At 38.8% G+C, this 27,586-nt stretch overlaps 2 non-coding genes across 2 annotated transcripts; both read left to right on the forward strand.

Annotated features, from left to right (window-relative positions):
* The first annotated feature begins 1,230 nt into the window (after positions 1–1,230).
* LOC112760369 (small nucleolar RNA R71) lies at positions 1,231–1,338 on the forward strand. Its single transcript, XR_003180813.1, has one exon. It is a non-coding gene; the product is annotated as a small nucleolar RNA R71 (small nucleolar RNA).
* A 22,152-nt stretch (positions 1,339–23,490) lies between these two features.
* Positions 23,491–23,598, forward strand: LOC112761542 (small nucleolar RNA R71). The gene has a single exon (XR_003181933.1). It is a non-coding gene; the product is annotated as a small nucleolar RNA R71 (small nucleolar RNA).
* Positions 23,599–27,586: the final 3,988 nt, after the last annotated feature.

Raw genomic sequence — 27,586 nt, forward strand, 5'->3', positions numbered from 1 at the left:
TCCCAGTTTCTCCATTACAAAGAGTGGCATGAGATTTATTCCTGACCCAAGGTCACATAGAGCCTTATCAAAGGTCATGGTGCCTATGGTACAAGGTATTAGGAACTTTCCAGGATCCTGTTTCTTCTGAGGCAATCTCAGTTGATCCAATGCATTTAGTTCATTGGTGAACAGGGGAGGTTCATCTCCCCAAGTCTCATTACCAAATAAATTGGCATTTAGCTTCATGATTACACCAAGGAACTTGGCAACTTGCTCTTCATTAACATCCTCATTCTCCTCAGAAGAAGAATACTCATCAGAGCTCATGAAGGGCATAAGGAGGTTCAATGGAATCTCTATGGTCTCTAGATGAGCCTCAGATTCCTTTGGTTCCTCAGAGAGAAACTCCTTATTGATCACTGGACGTCCCAGGAGGTCTTCCTCCTTGGGATTCACGTCCTCCCCTTCCTCTTTGGATTCGGCCATGGTAGTTAATTCAATGGCCTTGCACTCTCCGTTTGGATTCTCTTCTGTATTGCTTGGGAGAGTACTAGGAGGGATTTCAGTGATCCTTTTACTCAGCTGGCTCACTTGTGCTTCCAAATTTCTAATGGAGGATCTTGTTTCATTCATGAAACTCACAGTGGCCTTAGATAGATAAGAGACTAAGTTTGCTAAATTAGAGGTATTTTGTTCAGAGTTCTCTGTCTGTTGCTGAGTAGATGATGAAAAAGGTTTATTATTGTTAAACATGTTTCTTCCACCATTATTAAAGCCTTGTTGAGGCTTTTGTTGATCCTTCAATGAGAAATTTGGATGATTTCTCCATGATGAGTTATAGGTGTTTCCATAAGGTTTACCTAAATAATTCACCTCTGCTATTGCAGGGTTATCAGGATCATAAGCTTCTTCTTCAGAAGATGCCTCTTGAGTACTGTTGGATGCATCTTGCATTCCATTCAGACTCTGAAAAATCATATTGACTTGCTGAGTCAATATTTTATTCTGAGCCAATATGGCATTCAGAGTATCAATTTCAAGAACTCCCTTCTTCATAGGCGTCCTATTACTCACATGATTCCTCTCAGAAGTGTACATGAACTGGTTATTAGCAACCATGTCAATGAGTTCTTGAGCTTCTGCAGGCGTTTTCTTTAGGTGAATGGATCAACCTGCAGAGGTGTCCAATGACATCTTAGCTAATTCAGACAGACCATCATAGAATATATTCAGAATGGTCCATTCTGAAAGCATGTCAGAGGGACACTTTTTGGTCAGTCCTTTGTATCTCTCCCAAGCTTCATAGAGGGATTCACCTTCTTTCTGTTTGAAGGTCTGAACATCCACTCTAAGCTTGCTCAACTTTTGAGGAGGAAAGAACTTGGCTAAGAAAGCCGTGACCAGCTTATCCCAAGAGTTCAGGCTATCTTTGGGTTGAGAGTCCAACCACACTCTAGCTCTGTCTCTTACAGCAAAGGGGAAAAGCATGAGCCTGTAGACTTCAGGATTTACTCCATTAGTCTTAACAGTATCACAGATCTGCAAGAATTCAGTTAAGAACTGAAAGGGATCTTCAGATGGAAGTCCATGAAACTTGCAGTTCTGCTGCATCAGAGAAACTAGCTGAGGTTTCAGCTTAAAATTGTTTGCTCCAATGGTAGGGATGGAGATGCTTCTTCCATGTAAATTGGAATTAGGTGCAGTAAAGTCACCGAGCATCCTCCTTGCATTATTATTATTTTCGGCTGCCATCTCCTCTTCTTGTTTGAAAATTTCTGTAAGGTTATCTCTGGATTGTTGTAATTTAGCTTCTCTTAGTTTTCTCTTCAGAGTCCTTTCAGGTTCTGGATCTGCTTCAACAAGAATATTCTTGTCTTTGCTCCTGATCATATGAAAAAGAGGGAACAGAAAAATAATAATAATAGGGATCCTTTTTACCACAGTATAGAGGTCCCTGTGCGAGTAGAAGAAAAGAAGAAGAGAAGAATAGAATGTAAGGAAAGAAACACAAGGGTGAGGAGATCAGAGATGTGGGATGAAGAGAAGTGTTAGTAAATGAATAAATAAATAGAAGGAGATGAGAGAGGGAGAGAATTTTCGAAAATTATTTTTGAAAAAGAGTTAGTGATTTTTGAAAATAGTTTTTGAAAAAGGTTAGTAATTTTCGAAAATTAAAATAAAAAATTAAAATAATTTGTTAATTAAAAAGAAATTTTGAAAAAGAGGGAGATATTTTCGAAAATTAGAGAGAGAGAGTTAGTTAGGTAGTTTTGAAAAAGATAAGAAACCAACAAAAAGTTAGTTAGTTAGTTGAAACAAATTTGAAAATCCATTTTGAAAAGATAAGAAGATAAGAAGTTAGAAAAGATATTTTGAAATCAAATTTTTTTGAAAAAGATAAGATAAGAAGATATTTTTGAAAAGATATGATTGAAATTGGTTTTTGAAAAAGATTTGATTTTTAAAATCACAATTAATGACTTGATTCACAAGAAATCACAAGATATGATTCTAGAACTTAAAGTTTGAATCTTTCTTAACAAGTAAGTAACAAACTTGAAATTTTTGAATCAAAACATTAATTGATGATGATATTTTCGAAATTATGAGATAAAATTAAGAAAAAGATTTTTGAAAAATATTTTAAAATTTTCGAAAATAATTAAGAAAAATGAAAAAGATTTTATTTTTGAAAAAGATTTTGAAAAAGATAAGATTTTTGAATTGAAAATTTGATTTGACTCATAAGAAACAACTAGATTTTAAAAATTTTTGAAAAAGTCAAATCTAATTTTCGAAATTTTAAGAGAGAAAAAGGGGAAGATATTTTTTTGATTTTTGAATTTTTATGATGAGAGAGAAAAACAACAAAAATACTCAATGCATGAAAATTTTCGGATCAAAACAATGAATGCATGCAAGAATGCTATGAATGTCAAGATGAACAGCAAGAACACTTTGAAGATCATGATGAACATCAAGAACATATTTTTGAAAAAATTTTTATGCAAAGAAAACATGCAAGACACCAAACTTAAAAAATTTTCATGTATAGACACTATGAATGCAAGAATGCATATGAAAAACAACATATGACACAAAATAAGAAAACATCAAGATCAAACAAGAAGACTTACCAAGAACAACTTGAAGATCATGAAGAACACTATGAATGCATGATTTTTTTCAAAAATTTTATGCAGACTTTAAAACATGCAATTGACACCAAACTTAAAAATTGACTCAAGACTCAAACAAGAAACACAAAAATATTTTTTGATTTTTATGATTTTCTAATTTTTTTTGGTATTTTTTGAAAATTATATGAAAAAGAAAAAATAAGAATTCCAAAATTTTTAATATGAATTCCAGGAATCTTCAATTCTTAGTCTAAAGCTCCAATCTGAGGGTTAGACATGGCTTAATAGCCAGCCAAGCTTTAGAAGATATAAGCAATTCCCTGACATGTGGAGGCCTCAGTCTAAAAGAATTTAGACATCGCTTTACAGCCAGCCAGGCTTCACATGCTTCATGAAACACTAGAATTCATTCTTAAAAATTCTGAAGAAAAAAATATTTTTGAAAACAATTTTTTTTTTTCGAAAACAAAGGAGAAATTTTTAAAAGATTTTTGAAAAATTTTTGAAAAGAAAACAAAAAGAAAGTTACCTAATCTGAGCAACAAGATGAACCGTCAGTTGTCCAAACACGAACAATCCCCGGCAACGGCGCCAAAAACTTGGTGCACGAAATTGTGATCTCAGGAAACGGCGTCAAAGAACTCTATACGCACGTCTTAATAAATTGTTTTTCATTCACAACTTTGATACAACTAACCAGCAAGTGCACTGGGTCGTCCAAGTAATAAACCTTACGTGAGTAAGGGTCGATCCCACGGAGATTGTTGGTATGAAGCAAGCTATGGTCACCTTGTAAATCTCAGTCAGGTGGATATCAAAAGGTTATGGAGTTTTCGAAATTAAATAATAAGTAAACATAAAATAGGGATAGAAACACTTATGTAATTCATTGGTGAGAATTTCAGATAAGCGTATAGAGATGCTTTCGTTCCTCTGAACTTCTGCTTTCCTGCTGTCTTCATCCAATCAGTCTTACTCCTTTCCACGGCTGGCTTTATGTAAGCACATCACCGTTGTCAATGGCTACTTTTAATCCTCTCTGGAAAATAGTCCGATGCGCTGTCACTGCATGGCTAATCGTCTGGAGGCATCACCCTTGCCGATGGCTGCATCCTATCCTCTCTGTGAAAATGGTCCGATGCGCTGTCACTGCATGGCTAATCATCTGGAGGGTCTCGATCATACTGGAATAGGATTTACTATCCTTTTGCGTCTGTCACTACGCCCAGCACTCGCGAGTTTGAAGCTCGTCACAGTCATTCAATCCTTGAGTCCTACTCGGAATACCACAGACAAGGTTTAGACTTTTCGGACTCTCATGAATGCCGCCATCAATCTAGCTTATACCACGAAGATTCTGATTAAGAGATCCAAGAGATAATCATTCAATCTAAGGTAGAACGGAAGTGGTTGTCAGGCACGCGTTCATAGGGAATGATGATGATTGTCACGTTCATCTCATTCAGGTTGAAGTACGAATGAATATCTTAGAAGCGGAATAAGTTGAAATGAATAGAAAAACAGTAGTACTTTGCATTAATCTTTGAGGAACAGCAGAGCTCCACACCTTAATTTATGGAGTGTAGAAACTCTACCGTTGAAAATACATAAGTGAAAGGTCCAGGCATGGCCGAATGGCCAGCCTCCATGATCTAAGAACTAGGCGTCCAAAGATGTTCCAAGATGTCTAATACAATAGTAAAAAGTCCTATTTATAATAAACTAGCTACTAGGGTTTACAAAAGTAAGTAGTTGATGCATAAATCCACTTCCGGGGCCCACTTGGTGTGTGCTTGGGCTGAGCTTGAGTGTTGCACGTGTAGAGGTCCTTCTTGGAGTTGAACGCCAGTTTTGGATCCTTTTCTGGCGTTCAACTCTGGCTTGTGACGTGTTTCTGGCGTTTAACTCCAGACAGCAGCATAGAACTGGCGTTCAACGCCCTTTTACGTCGTCTAAACTCGGCCAAAGTATGGACTATTATATATTGCTGGAAAGCCCTGGATGTCTACTTTCCAACGCAATTGGAAGCACGCCATTTTGAGTTTTGTAGCTCCAGAAAATCCATTTTGAGTGCAGGGAGGTCAGAATCCAACAGCATCAGCAGTCCTTCTTCTACCTCTGAATCTGATTTTTGCTCAAGTCCCTCAATTTCAGCCAGAAAATACCTGAAATCACAGAAAAACACACAAACTCATAGTAAAGTCCAGAAATGTGAATTTAACATAAAAACTAATGAAAACATCCCTAAAAGTAACTAGATTCTACTAAAAACATACTAAAAACAATGCCAAAAAGCGTATAAATTATCCGCTCATCAGTCTCCTATCCGAATACCTTTCCCAATCAGATCCTATAACACACATATCATTCACAATTTCTTCAAGTTCATCATTGTCGGGGCCATTACTTATTCTTACATGATAACTGGGCTCATCAAAATGTGGTGATTTCAGCTGAAGAGTCCTTGTTATAGCATTGGGGCTAATGTCCACCTTTGTTCCTCTCACATAACTTTTGAAGGTGGGGGCCTTGGTTTTGTCTTCTCTGATTATATTTGCATAGAATTCTTTGATGAGGTTTGCATTTATCTTTGCTTCTGGGTTCGTGAGCCTTTGCCAACCCCTCTGTTCAATCTTCTCTCGAATCTGTGGGCACTCATCCTCGTTGAATTGGAATGTTAACTCAGACAATATCTTTTTGAGCTTTATCTGTTCAAATTCGAGTTCATGGATCATTGAAAGGGATGCTCTCCACTGGTTCCTTCCTCTTTTTCCTCTTGGAGCTCGATGATGCCATGAGTAGGAGTTAATGTGTGAAGGTGGTGGAAGGTGTGGATAGATGGTGGAATTCGGCCAGGTTAGGATATGATATAGTTAAGGGAGTGGGTGAGAGTGCTTTTGATGGGGTAAGAGGAGTTGGGTGCCGAAAGTGGGAAGTATAGAGAATGAGATTGGAATGTAGAGGGGATACGGAATAAGAACCACTTATATAGAGAAGTGGTGAGTGAATGAAAGGTGTGGATTGATGGAGTGGGTTTATGATGAACGGATGGGGTTTAGCATGGGATGGGCACAAGGATCATCACTTTTACGATGGAGTTGGTTCAGTTTCCAAGCGTGTCATTCTTCCAATGTTGCATGGCAACATTTCCCAATGCATTCCCCTTTGAGACAAGTGTATAGTCCCCTCTTTTTGAGGTGGTCGAAACTTCCCCCTTCAATTGTACCATCAATTCTCCTATAAAATAAAAAGAAATGTGATTAATAGATGTGTGGATAGTGGTGGCAAAATTTAAAAGGAAAGAATAACTACTTTTTAAAATTTTTGTTTCTCAATAGTAAGTGCTACTCATGAATACAAACCAACTGACTATTTAACTGCACATTTATGCAACATTAGTGACACCAAACTTAGTTTGTGGCAATGTGGTGTAAGAAGAATTGTTCAAGGTGATAAGAGTGACATGCTATGAGTTGCATTCACGTTCTCTTAGTGTGCCTTGAACACCAAACTTGTTCTTCACTATATGTTGCATAAAAAGGATTCATTCAGAGATATGTCAAAGCTGATTTGGAATTCATAACCTTGCATATAAAACATGGGTTGCCTCCCATGAAGCGCTTCTTTAGCGTCACTAGCTTGACGTTCTGCCTTTGTCAGGGTGGTTGGTAATGCTTCAGATCTTCCCCTCTTGCAGTAAACCTATCTCCATTGGCTTCATCAAGGATCTCCACATGTTCTAGGGAGAGAACTCTGTTGATGGTGAAAACTTTAGGTAACTGAGATGGGATGGTGGGGAGATGAGGTGGGATAACTGGGAGATAAGCTGAGATCACTTTATCCCCTGGAGAGAAATCCTCTGTAGGGATCTTCTTGTTCCTCCATCTCCTTGGTGTCTTCTTCTTTGTTTCTTTTACTGTTGCCCTGCTCTTTGTGGTCTCTTTTTCCAGGGAGATTTTATTGCTGGTCTCATATGACCTGGTAGGTTTGGGTCTTCTTGGATTTCCCTTAGCTGTGGTACCTTCTGACTGTTCTGCTCACCAGCTAAGGGGATTCTCAGGTGTACAGTTTGTGCTTCAGTGCTTTGTTGTGATCTTCCCTTGGTTCCTTGTTTTCCTGATCTGCTTCTTGTGAGGGTTTGAAGACATTGAAAGTAAGTTGTTCATCATGTATTCTCAGTATTAGCTCTCATCGCTCCACATCTATAAGCGCTCTGGCTGTAGCTAGGAATGGTCTTCCCAGTATGATTTGATGGAGGTGGCTTTCTTCCATTTCCAATATGACAAAGTCTGTGGGAAGGTAGTAGTTCCCAACCTTCACCAACACGTTTTCAACCACTCCTACTGCTTGTTTTTGAGTTTTGTCAGCCAGCCTGATGACTACGTTTATGGGCATTAGCTCATTGATCTGCAGCTTCTTCATGAGAGATAGAGGCATTAAATTAATGCTTGCTCCCAGATCACAAAGTCCTTTGTCAATCAGTGTGTCTCCTATGGCACAGGGGATGTGAAAACTCCCTGGGTCCTTCCTTTTTGTAGGCAACTCTGGTTGAATGAGAGCACTGCACTCTTTATTCATCACTATTGTTTGCCCTTCTTTGAGTGAGCTTTTCCTGGTCAGCAGCTCTTTCATACACTTAATGTATGAGGGCATTTGTTGGAGAGCCTTGATGAATGGTATGTTTACATGGAGAGATGCAAACATATCAAGGAACTTTGGGTATATTCTCTTTTCTACATCATCCTTGAGTCTTTGGGGAAAAGGTGCATAGAGTTTCAACATCTCCTTCTGTGTACCTTTGGTTTCTTGGTGACCCTCTTCTTGTTTCTCTGCTGAGGTATCTTCAGGTTGTTCTAATGGTTTGTTCAGCTCTTCCTTAGTCCCCTTATCACTTATAGTGACCATCTTGCAATCTTCCCATCTGACTTTCTTTGCTTCACCTCTCGGGTTCTTCTCTGTGTCACTTGGAAAACTATCAGTAGGTTTGGGAATCTTCTCAGAGAGGTATCCCACTTGAAATTCCAGTCTCTTGATGGTGTCTCCCTGGTTCTTTATATTGGCTCGCACCTCCTCCTTGAACACCTTGTTATCTTGGATTTCCTTACATATGCCTTCAAGTAGAGTCTCAATTCTTGAGAGTCTATCTTCGGATGATGGTGAGTTGAGATTGGAGTGATGAGAAGGGCCATTTTGGCTTTGGTATGGATGTTGAGATGTGTTGTTAGGTGGGTGTTGATATGATCTCTGTGTAGAATATTGGTGAGCTGCACTGTTGTTGGGGTTGTGGCGTCTCTGATCTTGGCCTTAATCTTATTTATTTCCCCACCCAAAGTTTGGGTGGTTCCTCCAACCAGGATTATAAGTTTTGGAGTATGGATCATGGGTCTGCCTAGGTGAATTTCCAATATAGTTGGCTTGTTCTGATCACTCTCTGCCTCTGTATTCACTCCTTCTTGAGCTGCTGATGAGGTGGTGATTGCTGCTACTTGATTCCTCTCCATTTTCTTGGTAAGGTCAGTCAACTGCTTGGTGATCATCTTGTTTTAAGTCAGCAGTGCATCCACGTTGTTTAGCTCCATCACTCCTCTAGTATTGCCCCTTTCAGAAGCATAGAAGTAGTCATTCTCAGCTACAGTCTCAATGACATCTATCGCTTCTTCAATGGTCTTCTTCTTGTTCAGAGATCCCCCAGATGAGTGGTCTACTGCCTTCTTTGATTCATAAGAAAGACCCTCATAGAAAATGTGTAACTGCACCCATTCATTGAACATATCTGGCGGGCACCTTCTTGTTAAGTCTTTAAACCTCTCCCATGCTTCATGGAAAGTTTCACCATCTTGTTGCCTGAAGGTTTGTACTTCAGCTCTCAACCTATTGATCCTTTGAGGAGGATAGAATCTCGCCAAGAATTTATTTACCACATCTTCCCAGGTTGTTAAACTCTCCTTTGGGAAGGATTCCAGCCATTTAGATGCTTTGTCCTTGAGTGAGAAAGGAAACAGAAGCAGTCTGTAGGTGTCAGGATGAACACCATTAGACTTCACAGTATCATATATCCTCAGGAAGGTGGTTAGATGTTGATTGGGGTCTTCTTGGACACTTCCTCCGAATGAACAGTTGTTCTGAACAAGGGTGATGAGCTGTGGCTTTAGTTCAAAGTTATTGGCATGTATGGTTGGCTTTTGGATGCTACTTCCACAGTTTCCTGGGTTTGGATTGATGTAAGATCCCAGAACTCTTCTCTCTTATCCAGCATGATGCACTGGACCTTCTCTGCCATGGTTGTGAGCCTCTTTTCTATGATGGTTCTCCATATTCTCATCCATGTCTGGTTCAAAATACTCCTCCTCTTCCTCAGCACTAATGACTCTCTTTTCTCTTGCTTCCCTCCTTAATCTAAGGAAGGTTCTCTCAGGTTCAGAATAAAAGGAATTTGAAGCCCTGCTTCTTCTACATGTCATATAACTAACAAGGCACAAGCAAGGAAGATAGGTACAGACAGTATTCTCTGCAGAAATGCTGTTAGTGTGAGTGATGCAATATATCAAACAGTTAGTGGGTTAGTGAACTAAATTGTAAAAAATAAGAGAATGTCTCAAACGGGTAGGGGTAAAGGGAAGAGAATAACTAAAACTGAAAGTAAATCACTCAATTGAAATTAAATCAAACAAAAGAAAAATGCTCAATCTAGTTATCCACTAATTTAATCATTGTTGATACAAAATCAATCCCCGGCAATGGCACCATAAACTTGATGCACGGAAACTCGTCTCTCAACAAATTTCCCTTCGGCAAGTATACCAAATTGTCGTCAAGTAATAACTCACAAAAGAGTGAGGTCGAATCCCACAGGGATTGATTGGTCAAGCAATTTTAATTAGAGGAATGTTCTAGTTGAGCGAAGTAGAGGTTGAGTTGAGATTTTGCAGGAAATTAAATGGCGAGAAAGTAAATAGCTGAAAATGTAAATGCTGGAAATAAAGAACTGAATATAAATGACGAAAAGTAAATTACAGAATCTTAAATGGGGAATGGGGAATTTAGCATAAAAGTAAATGGCAGAAAGTAAAGAGAATGGGTAAGATCAGAAATGGAGAATTCATTGGGCTTAGGAGATGTTGCATTCTCCGGATCAAGTTCATTTTCATCTCTTCCTCAATCAATGCATTCATTGATCTCCTTGGCAATCTTAAGTGATTGAATTCCAATTCCTTGGTAATTCAATCTCTCAAATCTTGATCAATAGCCAATTCCTTGGTCTAATTGCTCATGAGAAGAGATGAAGTATGGTCACTGATTATACCACATGTATTTCCAAATCAAAGTATTGGGAGAATTATATGTCACCATATCCGTCCAAACTCCAATTTGGTCCAACATGAGAAAGCATTTCTAGCATGATATCTTTATTTCTCTTCCAAGGTTCCGAAGAGAACCAAGTATGAATAGCTTCTTTTCCAAGACAACTACCCAATTGGATGAAGATTGAAAGCTTTCTAGTAAAATCAAGAGAAAAGAAAGAGAAAGAATAATGAAAACTATTATTGATCCATTAAATTACAATAGAGCTCCCTAACCCAATGAAAGGGGTTTAGTTGTTCATAGCTCTGGGAATGGAAAGCAAAGATGGAAAATACATTCTCAAAGTAAAAGTAGAAGTTGCAGAGAAAGTAAAATTATACAGAGAGTAGTTCTCCCAATACCCCAACTCTTTTCCTCTAGTTCAAAACTACTCCTATATATACTACTCTGCTGATCTTCTAGTTGGCTCTTCAAGTCTTGGATATGGGCCTTTGGATCTTGAGTTGAAGCAGTTTGGGATCTTCAATGGGCTCAGCTTTACTTGCAAAGAAAGTGTGAAGTAGGCATGGACTTTAGCTAGGACGTTAGTGGTGTTAACGTTAAGTGAAAATGTGGGTTCGAGAACGTTAGTGACGATCACCTTTTTCACTAATGTTCCAACCCAAAAATGATCCACGTTAACTTCAACGTTAGTGGCACTAATGTGACCACTAACGTTGCCTCTTGGTCCTTCGCAAACGTTATTGGCATTCACCTTTTCCAATAACGTTTGCTTGTTGCCCTTCCTCCCTACATTAGAGTCCACGTTAGTATAACTAACGTGGCTCTTAACGTGGGCATGCCTTAGCCTCGAGAGTGTTAGTGACACTTACCTTTGTCACTAACGCTCCAAACGCCTCACCTTCCCACGTTAGAGTTCACGTTAACTTAGTTAACGTGACTCTTAACGTGTTGATGAATGCCATCTCCAACGTTAGTGACAAAGGTGAGTGTCACTAACGTTGGCTCATCATGCTTGGCTCCACGTTACTCTTCACGTTAGTAGTCTTAACGTGACCACTAACGTGGGCAATGTTGGCTTAGTCCAACATTAGTGATAGAGGTGAGTGTCACTAACGTTGGCATTGTTTACCCCTTCCACGTTAGAGTTCACGTTAACTAAGTTAACGTGGTTAACGTGACTCTTAACGTGGCCAATTGCCAATTTTGGAATGTTAGTGGTATTCACTTTTACCACTAACGCTGGAGCTCCCTTTTCTTCCACGTTAACTTCCACGTTAATGTAGTTAACGTGGCAATTAACGTGGGCTATGATGGCTTCGAAAGTGTTATTGGCGATTACTTTTCTCCTTAACACTGTAAGTTCATTCCCATTCCACGTTAGTGGTCATGTTAATTAGATTAACATGGCTGCTAACGTGGCTCTTCCTTGCTTCCTTTGTCCTGAAATCAAGCAAATAAAATGCATCAAAGATCTAATCCAAGTTATGATATCATGCATCATCTATTTTATCATTCAATTCATGCATAATTCTCATAGAATGATGTAAAAAATCATAATGTTTGCTTGAATTAAGATGTAAGTGATTATCTACCCAAAACTTGCTTATTTTCTAAGAAAGTGCATGAAACTACCCTAAAACAATAAAGAAAAGGTCAGTGAAACTGGCCAAAATGCCCTGGCATCAACCTTGCTTGCAACGGTTGAAGTATGATATCCGGAGCTCCTTGCTCATGCAAAGTGATCCAGCGTGGCTCCGCCATGTGTGGCTCACCTGTAGGATGCAAAGATGTATTAGTAGTGCCAACAGAAGAATAGGAAGTAGCGAACTTCAAGTCACTCTCGGTGACGTCTAGTGATTCGGTATTTTCCTCAAGAGAGGCCGAGGTACTAGGCGTATAGTCCAACCGCCGTCTAGCTTGCCGAGTGTGTAACAAAGTTCTTTCAATCTCGGGATCAAAATCGGCTAAGCTAGAATTCGGTTGAGACCGAGTCATCAAAATTGAGAGTCATAGCACAAATGTAAAAGAAATCTAAACTATAGCTAAGTATTGAAAGAAGTAAACTATCTACAATATTCACATATTCACATAACCAATATCAAGGCATATGTTGCAACCATTCCCCGGCAACGGTGCCAAAAATTTGATGGTGCCCCAAGGGTGTATTGGTAAAGATTTTCTCCAATAAAATCGCGCTGCAAGTATAGCTCTACCAACAACAATCCTCGGGTATAAAATTTAGAAGAGGGATTTGGTTGTCACAAGTTTAACCCCAATAGAAATAACCGAAGTATTCAAACCTCGGGTCGTCTCACAAGGAATGGGCAAACATGTGCTTTAACATTGGTTAGAAATCTGTGGTTGTGAGTTATGAGCATGAAAATAAATGGGAATCTTAACAAGCAAGTAATCTCAAAATGCAAGAAACTAATTCAATTAGCTAAGCAAAACATGAGCAATTCCAATGAGCAAGTAACATTCAACTTAATTCTATTCTAAACCAAACAAGTAACTACAACTAAGACAAATAATTGAGAATTTTGGTTTTCAAATACGAATAATAAAGGTAACTCTTGGCTAGGCATGGGAATTGGGGTCACCATCCTTGTCTAACAACCATATCTTGACAATTATCAGGAACCAAGCTCATTAAGTCTACTTCCAAAAGTCTTACGTATGTAATATCTACTCCTAGACTGGAAGTACATCAAATGGCTTTGATCACATTAACCCATAAGTCCCAACCTACCTACTAATTAGATTAGTAGTGGGTTGGCATCAATGAGCATCAAATTGATCACCAAGGGTTCTCGAATCACCAATTCATTGAGACCCAATGACTCAAGTTTACCCAATTCCCTTGGCCTAAGCCAAGAGTGAAGAAGACTACTCCATAATCAAAGTAAACAATTCATCAAACACATGGTAAGCATTAACAAAAGACTTGTTCCAAATAGCAATTAAATTAAAATTTACAAATACCCACTAACAATTATCAACATACAATTATCCAAACAACAAAACTAAATATAGAAATCATCAATGCAACATCAACAAGTCAAGATTCACAACACTCATGAAATGGGTATAAAGTGACAATTAACAAGGATTCATAAAACTATCACTAAATATAAGCAAAATTGTACCAAGAAATTCAAATTGAACAATTAAAACTAGTAATTAACAAGATCTAATTCACAATTCAACAAGGGAAGATCAAATTAAAACTAGATCTAGAGAGGAACAAGGGTTTCTCTCTCTAGAATAACAAAGAACCAAAAAAATAGCTAAAATTGTGTCTTAGTGTAAAAATGATTGATCCCCCCTTTCCCCCTAGCATCCTTGGGTCTTTTCCATGCAGAAACAGCTTGAAATTGGGCCTGATGAGCCTCAGAAATCACCAGGCACGATTTCCTTTAATGAGGTCACGTGCAGCTTCCCACGCGTGCGCGCCAAGTGCGCGTGCGCATCGATAGGAATCTTCTGATCTGCGTGAATGTGTCCATCCTTGCGCGCCGCTTCCAGCCACCTCATCCACGCGTGCGCGTGGAGTGTGCGGGCGCACCAATGCTGCTTCTTCCAAGATTTCAATTCTTCGTGTTCATCCCTTTTTGTACATGCTTTCTTCCTCTCTTCTAGGTCATTCCTACCCTATAATTCCTGAAATTACTCAACAAATACATCACGGCATCGAATGGCAATAGAAGAGGATTAAAATATGGCAATTTTAAGGCAAAATAAGCATGTTTTCCATCATGGAGCAATATTGGGAAGTGAACATAAAACCATGCATTTCTTGCGAATAAGTGTGAGAAATATTGACAAAACCCCCCAAAATAGGCACAAGATAAACCACAAAATCGGGGTTTATCAGTGATCCACCAACATACAGCTTGCCATGGAAGGAGCCTTGCGTGTTAGAAGAAGAAGACAGTAGGAAAGCAAAGATTCAGAAGACAGAGCATCTCCAAAACTCCAATCTGTTCTCCATTACTGCATAACAAGTATTTATTTGATGCTCTTTTACTTTTTACAATTGAAATTAAGAATTATCATTGATATCCTAACTAAGAATTACAAGATAACCATAGCTTGCTTCAAGCCGGCAATCTCCGTGGGATCGACCCTTACTCACGTAAGGTATTACTTGGACGACCCAGTGCAGTTGCTGGTTAGTGGCACCGGAGTTGTGAAAGGTGTGATCACAATTCCATGCACCAAGTTAATACCTTTTCAAAAACATATTAACTTTATAGCTCAGTTGGCTAGAGCGTGGTGCTTATGTTCTTGGTAATTGGGTATCTTCCTTTCAAAACTTTTTCGAAAATAATTTTTCTTTGTTTAAATCTTGTTCCAATTTTTAAGTTTAGTATTTTCTTGTTATTTTCCTTGTGATTTTCGAAAATTTTATTTTGGTTTTCTATAAATTTTAAGTTTGGTGTTCCTTTTTATGTTCTTCGTGTTTTTATGAATCTTCAAGGTGTTCTTGAGTCTTGTATATGTTTTGATCTTAAAATTTTTAAGTTTGGTGTCCCTTAGTGTTTTCCTCCAAAAAATTTTCGAAAAATAAGGGAGCTAGATCTAAAAGTTTTATGTCTTGTGTCTTTTGTGTGTTTTTCTCTTTCCTCATTAAATTCAAAAATATATCTTTTCCTTTAATTACTCATTATTTTCGAATCCCTTTTGGTTGAGTTGGTGAAAATTTTTAAAATCATATCTTTTTCAAATCATATCTTTTCAAAATATTTTTTTAAATCATATCTTTTCAAAACTCCCTAACCACTTTCTCCCTCCTCACTTTTTCGAAAATCCTCATAAAAAATTTTCAAATCCTTTTTTATTTAATTATTTTAGTCTCTATTTTCTTATTATTATTATTATTTCAAAAATATATATATATATATATATAAATATAAAATAAAATAAAATTTTTATTCACAATCCACATCATCTCCCTTACTCCATCATGGACCTAAGTGGAAATGAACAGTCCAGAAGGACTCTGGGTCATATGCTAACCCCACTACTGCCTCATATAGAGGTAGTATCTGTATACCCCACATCAGAGCTAGTAATTTTGAGCTAAATCCCCAGCTTATTATCATGGTGCAGTAAAATTGCCAGTATTCCGGTCTTCCACAGGAAGAACATACTGAGTTTCTGGCACAGTTCTTACAGATTGTTGACACAGTACGTGATAAGGAAGTAGATCAGGATGTCTACAGATTACTACTGTTTCCATTTGCTGTAAAAGATCAAGCCAAAAGGTGGTTAAATAACCAACCTATAGCAAGCATAAAAACATAGAAACAGTTGTCAGAAAAATTCCTGAATCAATATTTCCCTCCAAAAAGGATGACACGGCTAAGGCTGGACATCCAAGTCTTCAAACAAGAGGATAATGAATCTCTTTATGATGCCTGGGAGAGGTACATAGAGATGCTAAGGAAATGCCCCTCTAAAATGTTTTCAGAATGGGTGCAGTTAGACATCTTCTACTACGAGCTTACAGAAAAAGCTCAGATGTCTCTAGACCACTCAGTTGGTGGATCTATACACATGAGAAAGACAATTGAAGAGGCTCAAGAGCTTATTGATACAGTTGCTAGAAATCAGCATCTGTACTTAAGTAATGAGTCCTCCATGAAAGAAGAAGCTAAGGCAGTATCCACTGAGCTTAGTCATCCAGAACAAGTTGCTGAACTCAATCAGCAATTGCTTTTTCTAACAAAACAGCTAGCAAAATTTAAAGAGATGCTACAAGAGACCAAAGATGCTAACCAGAGCATGGAAAAACAATTGAATCAGACAAAATAGCAGTTATCCAAACAAATAATAGAAGAATGCCAAGCTGTTCAATTAAGGAGTGAGACGACATTAAATGTCTCAACCCAAGGTAGCAGAAAACCAAAAAAAGAACAACTGACAGAGGATGAGCAAACCACTGCCCAAAATTCCTCTGAGGACAGTAAGGGCCCAGAGAGGAATAATTCTGGCGTTCAAACGCCAGAAAAGGGTGGGAATCTGGCGTTAAACGCCCATTCATCTCCCATTCCTGGCATTCAAACGCCAAAGAGGGGTCAGACACTTGCAAGTGCTGATAACAACCCCCTTAAGCAGGCTACTCCAACCACCTCTATAGGAAGTAAACCTGCAGTAACTAAGGTTGAAGAGTATAGAGTCAAGATGCCTTATCCTCAGAAACTCCGCCAAGCGGAACAAGATAAACAAGTTGCCCACTTTGCAGACTATCTCAGGACTCTTGAAATAAAGATTCCGTTTGCAGAGGCACTTGAGCAAATACCCTCTTATGCTAAGTTCATGAAAGAGATCTTAAGCCATAAGAAGGATTAGAGAGAGACTGAAAAAGTTTTTCTTACTGAAGAATGCAGTGCAGTCATTTTAAAGAGCTTACCAGAAAAGCTTAAAGATCCTAGAAGCTTTATGATACCATGCACATTAGAGGGTACTTGTACCAAGACAACTCTATGTGATCTTGGGGCAAGTATCAACCTAATACCTGCATCCACTATCAGAAAGATTGGTCTGGCTGAAGAAGTCAAACCAACCAAGATATGCCTCCAATTTGCTGATGGCTCCATCAAATATCCATCAGGCGTAATTGAGGACATGATTGTCGAGGTTGGGCCATTTACCTTTCCCACTGACTTTGTAGTGCTGGAAATGGAGGAGCACAAGAGTGCAACTCTCATTCTAGGAAGACCTTTCCTAGCAACTGGACGAACCCTCATTGACGTCCAAAAAGGGGAATTAGCCCTGAGAGTTAATGAGGATGAGTTTAAGTTGAATGTTGTCAAAGCTATGCAGCATCCAGACACCCCAAACGACTGCATGAGCGTTGATATTATTGACTCTTTGGTGGAAGAGGTTAATATGGCTCAGAGTCTTGAATCAGAGCTAGAGGACATTTTTAAAGATGTTCAGCCTGATCTAGAGGAATCAGAGAAAACAAAAGAACCTCTGAAAACTCCTCAGGAAGAGGAGAAGCCTCCTAAACCCGTGCTCAAACCACTACTACCATCCCTGAAATATGCATGGTGCACGAAATTGTGATCTCCATGTTCTTTGTACTTGTGTGAGATTAACAATATATAATTGTATTGAATCCTCATTGTGGCTCTATGTGTGGACACAACTCCGTACAACTAACCAGCAAGTGCACTGGGTCGTCCAAGTAATACCTTACGTGAGTAAGGGTCGAATCCCACGGAGATTGTTGGTATGAAGCAAGCTATGGTCACCTTGTAAATCTCAGTCAGGCAGATATAAAGTGATAATGGTGTTTTCGAATATTATATGATAAAATAGGGATAGAGATACTTATGTAATTCATTGGTGAGAATTTCAGATAAGAGAATGGAGATGCTTTTCGTTCCTCTAAACCTCTGCTTTCCTGCTATCTTCATCCAATCAGTCTTACTCCTTTCCATGGCTGGCTTTATGCAAGGGCATCACCGTTGTCAGTGGCTATATCCCCTCCTCTCAGTGAATAATATGCTCACGCACCCTGTCACGGCACGGCTATTCATCTGTCGGTTCCCGATCATGCTGGAATAGGATTCACCCTCCTTTTGCGTCTGTCACTAACGCCCAGCACTCGCGAGTTTGAAGCTCGTCACAGTCATTCAATCATTGAATCCTACTCGGAATACCACAGACAAGGTTTAAACTTTCCGGATTCTCTTGAATGCCGCCATCATTCTAGCTTATGCCACGAAGATTCTGGTTAGGAGATCTAAGAGATATTCATTCTAGCTTAATTCATGTAGAACAGAAGTGTTTGTCAGGCACGCGTTCATAAGGGAGAAGGATGATGAGCGCCACACATAATCATCACCTTCATCACGTTCTTGGGTGCGAATGGATATCTTAGAAGCGAAATATGAAGAATTGAATAGAAAACAGTAGTACTTTGCATTAATCTTTGAGGAACAGCAGAGCTCCACACCTTAATCTATGGAGTGTAGAAACTCTACTGTATGAAAATACATAAGTGAAGGTCCAGGCATGGCCGAGATGGCCAGCCCCCTAAAACGTGATCACAGGATCAAAATACAATCCAGGATGTCTAATACAATAGTAAGAGGTCCTATTTATAATAAACTAGCTACTAGGGTTTACATGAGTAAGTAATTGATGCATAAATCCACTTCCGGGGCCCACTTGGAGTGTGTTTGGGCTGAGCTTGAGTGTTACACGTGCAGAGGCCATTTGTGGAGTTGAACGCCTGTTTTTGTGCCAGTTTGGGCGTTCAACTCTGGTTTTGGATCCTTTTCTGGCGCTGGACGCCAGATTTGGGCAGAAGGCTGGCGTTGAACGCCAGTTTACGTCATCAATTCTTGGCCAAAGTATGGTCTATTATATATTGCTGGAAAGCCCTGGATGTCGACTTTCCAACGCAATTGGAAGCGCACCATTTCGAGTTCTGTAGCTCCAGAAAATCCACTATGAGTGCAGGGAGTTCAGAATCCAACAGCATCAGCAGTCCTTCTTCAACCTCTGAATCTGATTTTTGCTCAAGTCCCTCAATTTCAGCCAGAAAATACCTGAAATCACAGAAAAACACACAAACTCATAGTAAAGTCCAGAAATGTGAATTTATCATAAAAACTAATGAAAACATCCCTAAAAGTAGCTAGATTCTACTAAAAACATACTAAAAGCAATGCCAAAAAGCGTATAAATTATCCGCTCATCACAACACCAAACTTAAATTGTTGCTTGTCCCTAAGCAACTGAAAATCAAATAGGATAAAAAGAAGAGAATATACTATAAATTCCAAACTATCAATGAAACAGAGCTTTAATCATATGAGCGGGACTTATAGCTTTTTGCCTCTTGAATAGTTTTGGCATCTCACTTTATCCATTGAGATTCAGAATGATTGGTATCTATAGGAACTTCAGATTTCGAATAGTGTTATTGACTCTCCTAGTTCAGTATGATGATTCTTGAACACAGCTTCTTTATGAGTCTTGGCCGTGGCCCTAAGCACTTTGTTTTCCAGTATTACCACCGGATACATAAATGCCACAAACACATAATTGGGTGAACCTTTTCAGATTGTGACTCCGCTTTGCTAAAGTCCCCAATTAGAGGTGTCCAGGGTTCTTAAGCACACTCTTTTTTTGCTTTGGACCTTGACTTTAACCGCTCAGTCTCAAGTTTTCACTTGACACCTACACGCCACAAGCACATGGTTAGGGACAGCTTGGTTTAGCCGCTTAGACCAGGATTTTATTCCTTTAGGCCCTCCTATCCACTGATGCTCAAAGCCTTGGGATCCTTTTTATTTGCCCTTGCCTTTTGGTTTTAAGGGTTATTGGCTTTTTGCTCTTGCCTCTTGGTTTTAAGAGCTTTTGGCTTTTTCTGCTTGCTTTTTCTTTTTCTTTCTATTTTTTTTTTCGCCTATTTTTTTTTTCTAATAATTTTTTTTTATGCAAGCTTTGTTCTTTGCTGCTTTTTCTTGCTTCAAGAATCATTTTTATGATTTTTCAGATTATCAAATAACATGTCTCCTAGTCATCATTCTTTCAAGAGCCAACATATTTAACATTCTTAAACAACAACTTCAGAAGACATATGCACTGTTCAAGCATACATTCAGAAAACAAGAAGCATTGTCACCACATCAATATAAATAGGCTAAGTTCAAGGATAAATTCGAAACTCATGTACTTCTTGTTCTTTTGAATTAAAACATTTTTTTTTATTTAAGAGAGGTGATGGATTCATAGGACATTCATATCTTTAAGACAAAGTTACTACTACTAATGATCATGTAATGAAGACACAAACATAGATAAGCACATAACATAGAAAACGAAAAATAGAAGATATAAGAACAAGGAATGAATCCACCTTAGTGATGGTGGCGTTTCCTTCTTGAGGAACCAATGATGTCCTTGAGCTCTTCTATGTCTCTTCCCTGTCTTTGTTGCTCCTCCCTCATTGCTTTTTGATCTTCTCTTATTTCATGAAGCATGATGGAGTGCTCTTGATGTTCCACCCTTAGTTGTCCCATATTGGAACTCAATTCTCCTAGGGAGGTGTTGATTTGCTCCCAATAGTTTTGTGGAGGAAAGTGCATTTGTGGCATATCCGGAATCTCATGGTGATGAGCTTCATACGCCTCTTGAGCTCCATGAGTGGGCTCTCTTGTTTGCTCCATCTTTTTCTTAGTGATGGGCTTATCCTCTTTAATGAGGATATTTCCCTCTATGTCAATCCCAGCTGAATTGCATAGGTGGCAAATGAGGTGGGGAAAGGCTAACCTTGCCATAGTGGAGGACTTGTCAGCCACCTTGTAGAGTTCTTGAGGTATAATCTCATGAACTTCCACCTCTTCTCCAATCATGATGCTATGGATCATGATGGCCCGGTCTATGGTAACTTCAGACCGGTTGCTAGTGGGAATGATTGAGCATTGAATAAACTCCAACCATCCTCTAGCTACAGGCTTGAGGTCCAATCTTCTTAGTTGAACCGGCTTGCCTTTGGAGTCAATCTTCCATTGAGCTCCTTCTACACATATGTCCATAAGGACTTGGTCCAACCTTTGATCAAAGTTGACTCTCCTTGTGTAGGGGCGTGCGTTCTCTTCCATGTATGGCAAGTTCAACGCCAACCTCGAATTTGATGAAGAATGGAGGGCTTTATATAGGGAAGGAAGGGGGGTATTGGTTCGGCCATATAGGTGGGTTTGGGTGGGAATTTGGTTTTGAATTTTGAAGGTAGGTGGAGTTTATGAGGTAGGTTTATTGGGAAGAGTGGGTGGATGTGAGTGGTGAAGGTTTAATAGGGAAGAGGGATGGAGGTGATAGGTGATGGGTTTTGGGGAAGAGTGTTTATTGGGAAGAGAGGATGATTGAGAAGAGAGAAGAAAGTGAGTGGAGGTAGGTGGGGATCCTGTGGGGTCCACAGATCCTGAGTGGGTCCTGTGGGGTCCACAGATCCTGATGTGTCAAGGCATTTACATCCCTGCACCAATTTAGGCATGTAAAATGCCCTTGCACACAACTCTGGGCGTTCAGCGCCAGGTTGGTGCCCATTTTGGGCGTTCAACGCCCATTTGCTGCCATTTCTGGCGTTCAGCGCCCAGAAGCTGCCCATTTTGGGCGTTCAGCGCCAGAACCATGCTCTGTTCTGGCGCTGAACGCCAGACAGATGCTCCTCCAGGGTGTGATTTTTCTTCTGCTGTTTTTGATTCCGTTTTCAATTTTTATATTTATTTTGTGACTCCACATGATCATGAACCTAAGAAAACATAAAAATAAGAATTAGATAAACATTGGGTTGCCTCCCAACAAGCGCTTCTTTAATGTCAATAGCTTGACAGTGGGCTCTCATGGAGCCTCACAGATGTGCAGAGCTTTGTTGAGACTCTCCAACACCAAACTTAGAGTTTGGATATGGGAGTTCAACACCAAACTTAGAGTTTGGTTGTGGCCTCCCAACACCAAACTTAAAGTTTGACTGTGGGGGCTCTGGTTAACTCTGCTTGGAGAGAAGCTTTTCCTGCTTTCTCTCCATGGTTGCAAAGGGAGATCCTTGAGTTTTAAACACAAGGGAGTTCTCATTCCATTGAAGGACTATTTCACCTCTGTCAACATCAATCACAGCTCTTGCTGTGGCCAGGAAAGGTCTTCCTAGGATGATGGATTCATCCTCTTCCTTTCCAGTATCCAGGACTATGAAATCAGTAGGTATGTAAAGGCCCTCAACCTTTACTAATACATCTTCTACTTGTCCATAAGCCTGTTTTCTTGAGCTGTCTGCCATCTCCAGTGAGATTTTAGCAGCTTGCACCCCATAGATTCCCAGTTTCTCTATTACAGAGAGGGGCATGAGGTTTATCCCTGAACCAAGGTCACACAGAGCCTTAAAGATCATGGTGCCTATGGTATAAGGGATTATAAACTTTCCAGGATCCTGTATCTTCTGAGGCAATGTCAGTTGATCCAGATCACTCAGTTCATTGATGAACAAGGGAGGTTCAACTTCCCAAGCATCAATGCCAAATAGTTTGGCATTCAGCTTCATGATTGCACCAAGAAACTTGGCAGTTTGCTCTTCAGTAACATTCTCATTCTCTTCAGAAGAGGAATATTCATCAAAGCTCATGAAGGGCATAAGGAGGTTCAATGGAATCTCTATGGTCTCTAGCTGAGCCTCAGAGTCCTTTGGTTCCTCAGAGGGAAGCTCCTTATTGATCACTGGACGTCCCAGGAGGTCTTCCTCCTTGGGATTCACGTCCTCTCCTCTCCTCACAGGTTCGGCCATGGCGCTTATGTCAATGGCCTTGCACTCTCCTTTTGGGTTCTCTTTTGTATTGCTTGGGAGAGTACTAGGAGGGATTTCAGTGATCCTTTTACTCAGCTGGCCCACTTGTGCTTCCAGATTTCTAATGGAAGACCTTGTTTCATTCATGAAACTTACAGTGGCCTTAGATAGATCAGAGACTAGATTTGCTAAATTAGAAGCATTTTGTTCAGAGTTCTCTGTCTGTTGCTGAGTTGATGATGGAAAAGGCTTGCTATTGCTAAACCTGTTTCTTCCACCATTATTAAAGCCTTGTTGGGGCTTTTGATCCTTCCATGAGAAATTTGGATGATTTCTCCATGTTGAGTTATAGGTGTTTCCATAAGGTTCACCTAAGTAATTTACCTCTGCTATTGCAGGGTTCTCAGGATCATAGGCTTCTTCCTCAGAAGATGCCTCTTGAGTACTGTTGGATGCAGCTTGCATTCCATGCAGACTCTGAGAGATCATATTGACTTGCTGAGTCAATATTTTATTCTGAGCCAATATGGCATTCAGAGTATCAACCTCAAGAACTCCCTTCTTCATAGGCGTCCCATTACTCACAGGATTCCTTTCAGAAGTGTACATGAACTGGTTATTAGCAACCATATCAATGAGTTCTTGAGCTTCTGCAGGCATTTTCTTTAGGTGAATGGATCCACCTGCAGAAGTGTCCAGTGACATCTTTGATAGCTCAGATAAACCATCATAGAATATATCCAGGATGGTCCATTCTGAAAGCATGTCAGAAGGACACTTTTTGGTCAACTGTTTGTATCTTTCCCAAGCTTCATTGAGGGATTCACCTTCTTTCTGTCTGAAGGTTTGAACATCAGCTCTAAGCTTGCTCAGCTTTTGAGGAGGAAAGTACTTGGCTAAGAAAGCCGTGACCAGCTTATCCCAAGAGTTCAGGCTGTCTTTAGGTTGAGAATCCAACCATAATCTAGCTCTGTCTCTTACAGCAAAAGGGAAAAGCATGAGCCTGTAGACTTTAGGATCTACTCCGTTAGTCTTAACAGTATCACATATCTGCAAGAATTCAGTTAAGAACTGAAAATGATCTTCAGATGGAAGTCCATGAAACTTGCAGTTCTGCTGCATCAGAGAAACTAATTGAGGTTTCAGCTCAAAGTTGTTTGCTCCAATGGCAGGAATGGAGATGCTTCTTCCATGTAAATTGGAATTAGGTGCAGTAAAGTCACCAAGCATCTTCCTTACATTATTATTATTTTCGGCTGCCATCTCCTTTTCCTGTTCGAAAATTTCTGAAAGGTTATCTCTGGATTGTTGTATTTTAGCTTCTCTTAATTTTCTTTTCAGAGTCCTTTCAGGTTCTGGATCTGCTTCCACAAGAATGTTCTTATCCTTGCTCCTGCTCATATGACAAGGAAGAATGGCCAGAAAAATGATAATAATAATAGAGATCCTTTATACCACAGTATAGGGATCCCTTTGTGGGTGGAAGAAAAAGGGGGAGATAAAGGATGTGATGTAAAGGAAGAAACACAACTGTGAGGATTGGAATGTGAGATGAGATGTTAGGATATGAATGAATAAATAGAATAAGATGGGGGAGGAATAATTTTCGAAAATTATTTTGAAAAAGAGTTAGTGATTTTTGAAAAATGGTTTTTGAAAAAAATGTTAGTATTTTTTTCGAAAATTAAGTTTTAAAAATTAAAATAATTAATAAATTAAAAAGAAATTTTGAAAAAGGGGAGAGATATTTTCGAAAATAAGAGAGAGAGAGTTAGTTAGGTGGTTTTGAAAAAGTTAAGAAACAAACAAAAAGTTAGTTAGTTAGTTGAACAAATTTTGAAAAGATAGGAAGTTAGGAAGTTAGAAAAGATATTTTGAAAAGATATTTTTTGAAAAAGATAAGATAAGAAGATATTTTTGAAAAGATATGATTGAAATTAGTTTTAAAAAAGATTTGATTTTTAAAATCTCAATTAATGACTTGATTCATAAGAAATCACAAGATATGATTCTAGAACTTAAAGTTTGAATCTTTCTTAACAAGCAAGTAACAAACTTCAAATTTTTGAATCAAAACATTAATTGATTATGTTATTTTCGAAAATTTGGTATAAAAATAAGAAAAAGATTTTTGAAAAATATTTTTTTGAAATTTTCGAAAATAACTAATAATTTTGAAAAAGATTTGATTTTTTTGAAAAAGATTTTGAAAAAGATAAGATTTTCAAATTGAAAATTTGATTTGACTCATAAGAAACAACTTGATTTTAAAAATTTTTGAAAAAGTCAACTTAAATTTTCGAATTTGATGAGAGAAAAAGGGAAAGATATTTTTTTTTTTTTGATTTTTTGAATTTTTATGAAAACATGAAAATTATGCAATGCATGAAATTTTTAGATCAAAACAATGAATGCATGCAAGAATGCTATGAATGTCAAGATGAACACCAAGAACACTATGAAGATCATGATGAACATCAAGAACATATTTTTAAAAAAAATTTTAATGCAAAGAAAACATGCAAGACACCAAACTTAGAATTCTTTAATGCTTACGCACTAAGGATTCAAGAATGCATATGATAAACATGAAAAGACACAAAACAAAAAATCATCAAGATCAAACAAGAAGACTTACCAAGAACAACTTGAAGATCATGAAGAACACTATGAATGCATGATATTTTCGAAAAAAAATGCAAGATGCATATGCAATTGACACCAAACTTATAACATGACTCAAGACTCAAACAAGAAACAGAAAATATTTTTTATTTTTATGATTTTCTAATTTTTTTGGATTTTTATTTTATATTTTTTTCAAAAATTAAAAGGAAAAATAAGGATTCCAAAATTTTTAATATGAATTCCAGGAATCTTGCCATGTTAGTCTAAAGCTTCAGTCCAGGAATTAGACATGGCTCACTAGCCAGCCAAGCTTTCAAAGAAAGCTCCAGTCCAAAACACTAGACATGGCCAATGGCCAGCCAAGCTTTAGTCTTTAACACGAGAGTATATTGCTCTTTATAACAAATTGCAAGCCTCAGTCCAAATAAATTTAGACATGGCTTTACAGCCAGCCAGGCTTCACATGCTTCATGAAACACTAGAATTCATTCTTAAAAATTTTGAATAAAATTTTTGAAAACATTTTTTTTATTATTTTCGAAAACAGATGAGAAAATTTTAGAAATATTTTTTGAAAAATTTTTGAAAAGAAAACAAAAAAGAAAATTACCTAATCTGAGCAACAAGATGAACCGTCAGTTGTCCAAACTCAAACAATCCCCGGCAACGGTGCCAAAAACTTGGTGTTGTTGCCGGGATTCAAACTTGGCACTGATGTTACCGGACCAAAAGCTTGCCGAAAACTCAAACAATCCCCGGCAACGGCGCCAAAAACTTGGTGCACGAAATTGTGATCTCCATGTTCTTTGTACTTGTGTGAGATTAACAATATATAATTGTATTGAATCCTCATTGTGGCTCTATGTGTGGACACAACTCCGTACAACTAACCAGCAAGTGCACTGGGTCGTCCAAGTAATACCTTACGTGAGTAAGGGTCGAATCCCACGGAGATTGTTGGTATGAAGCAAGCTATGGTCACCTTGTAAATCTCAGTCAGGCAGATATAAAGTGATAATGGTGTTTTCGAATATTATATGATAAAATAGGGATAGAGATACTTATGTAATTCATTGGTGAGAATTTCAGATAAGAGAATGGAGATGCTTTTCGTTCCTCTAAACCTCTGCTTTCCTGCTATCTTCATCCAATCAGTCTTACTCCTTTCCATGGCTGGCTTTATGCAAGGGCATCACCGTTGTCAGTGGCTACATCCCCTCCTCTCAGTGAATAATATGCTCACGCACCCTGTCACGGCACGGCTATTCATCTGTCAGTTCCCGATCATGCTGGAATAGGATTCACCCTCCCTTTGCGTCTGTCACTAACGCCCAGCACTCGCGAGTTTGGAGCTCGTCACAGTCATTCAATCATTGAATCCTACTCGGAATACCACAGACAAGGTTTAGACTTTCCGGATTCTCTTGAATGCCGCCATCATTCTAGCTTATGCCACGAAGATTCTGGTTAGGAGATCTAAGAGATATTCATTCTAGCTTAATTCATGTAGAACAGAAGTGTTTGTCAGGCACGCGTTCATAAGGGAGAAGGATGATGAGCGTCACACATAATCATCACCTTCATCACGTTCTTGGGTGCGAATGGATATCTTAGAAGCGAAATAAGAAGAATTGAATAGAAAACAGTAGTACTTTGCATTAATCTTTGAGGAACAGCAGAGCTCCACACCTTAATCTATGGAGTGTAGAAACTCTACCGTATGAAAATACATAAGTGAAGGTCCAGGCATGGCCGAGATGGCCAGCCCCCTAAAACGTGATCACAGGATCAAAATACAATCCAGGATGTCTAATACAATAGTAAGAGGTCCTATTTATAATAAACTAGCTACTAGGGTTTACATGAGTAAGTAATTGATGCATAAATCCACTTCCGGGGCCCACTTGGAGTGTGTTTGGGCTGAGCTTGAGTGTTACACGTGCAGAGGCCATTTGTGGAGTTGAACGCCAGTTTTTGTGCCAGTTTGGGCGTTCAACTCTGGTTTTGGATCCTTTTCTGGCGCTGGACGCCAGATTTGGGCAGAAGGCTGGCGTTGAACGCCAGTTTACGTCATCAATTCTTGGCCAAAATATGGACTATTATATATTGCTGGAAAGCCCTGGATGTCTACTTTCCAACGCAATTGGAAGCGCGCCATTTCGAGTTCCGTAGCTCCAGAAAATCTACTTTGAGTGCAGGGAGGTCAGAATCCAACAGCATCAGCAGT

Source organism: Arachis hypogaea, chromosome 16, assembly GCF_003086295.3.
Source record: "Arachis hypogaea cultivar Tifrunner chromosome 16, arahy.Tifrunner.gnm2.J5K5, whole genome shotgun sequence".
Lineage (NCBI taxonomy): Eukaryota > Viridiplantae > Streptophyta > Magnoliopsida > Fabales > Fabaceae > Arachis > Arachis hypogaea.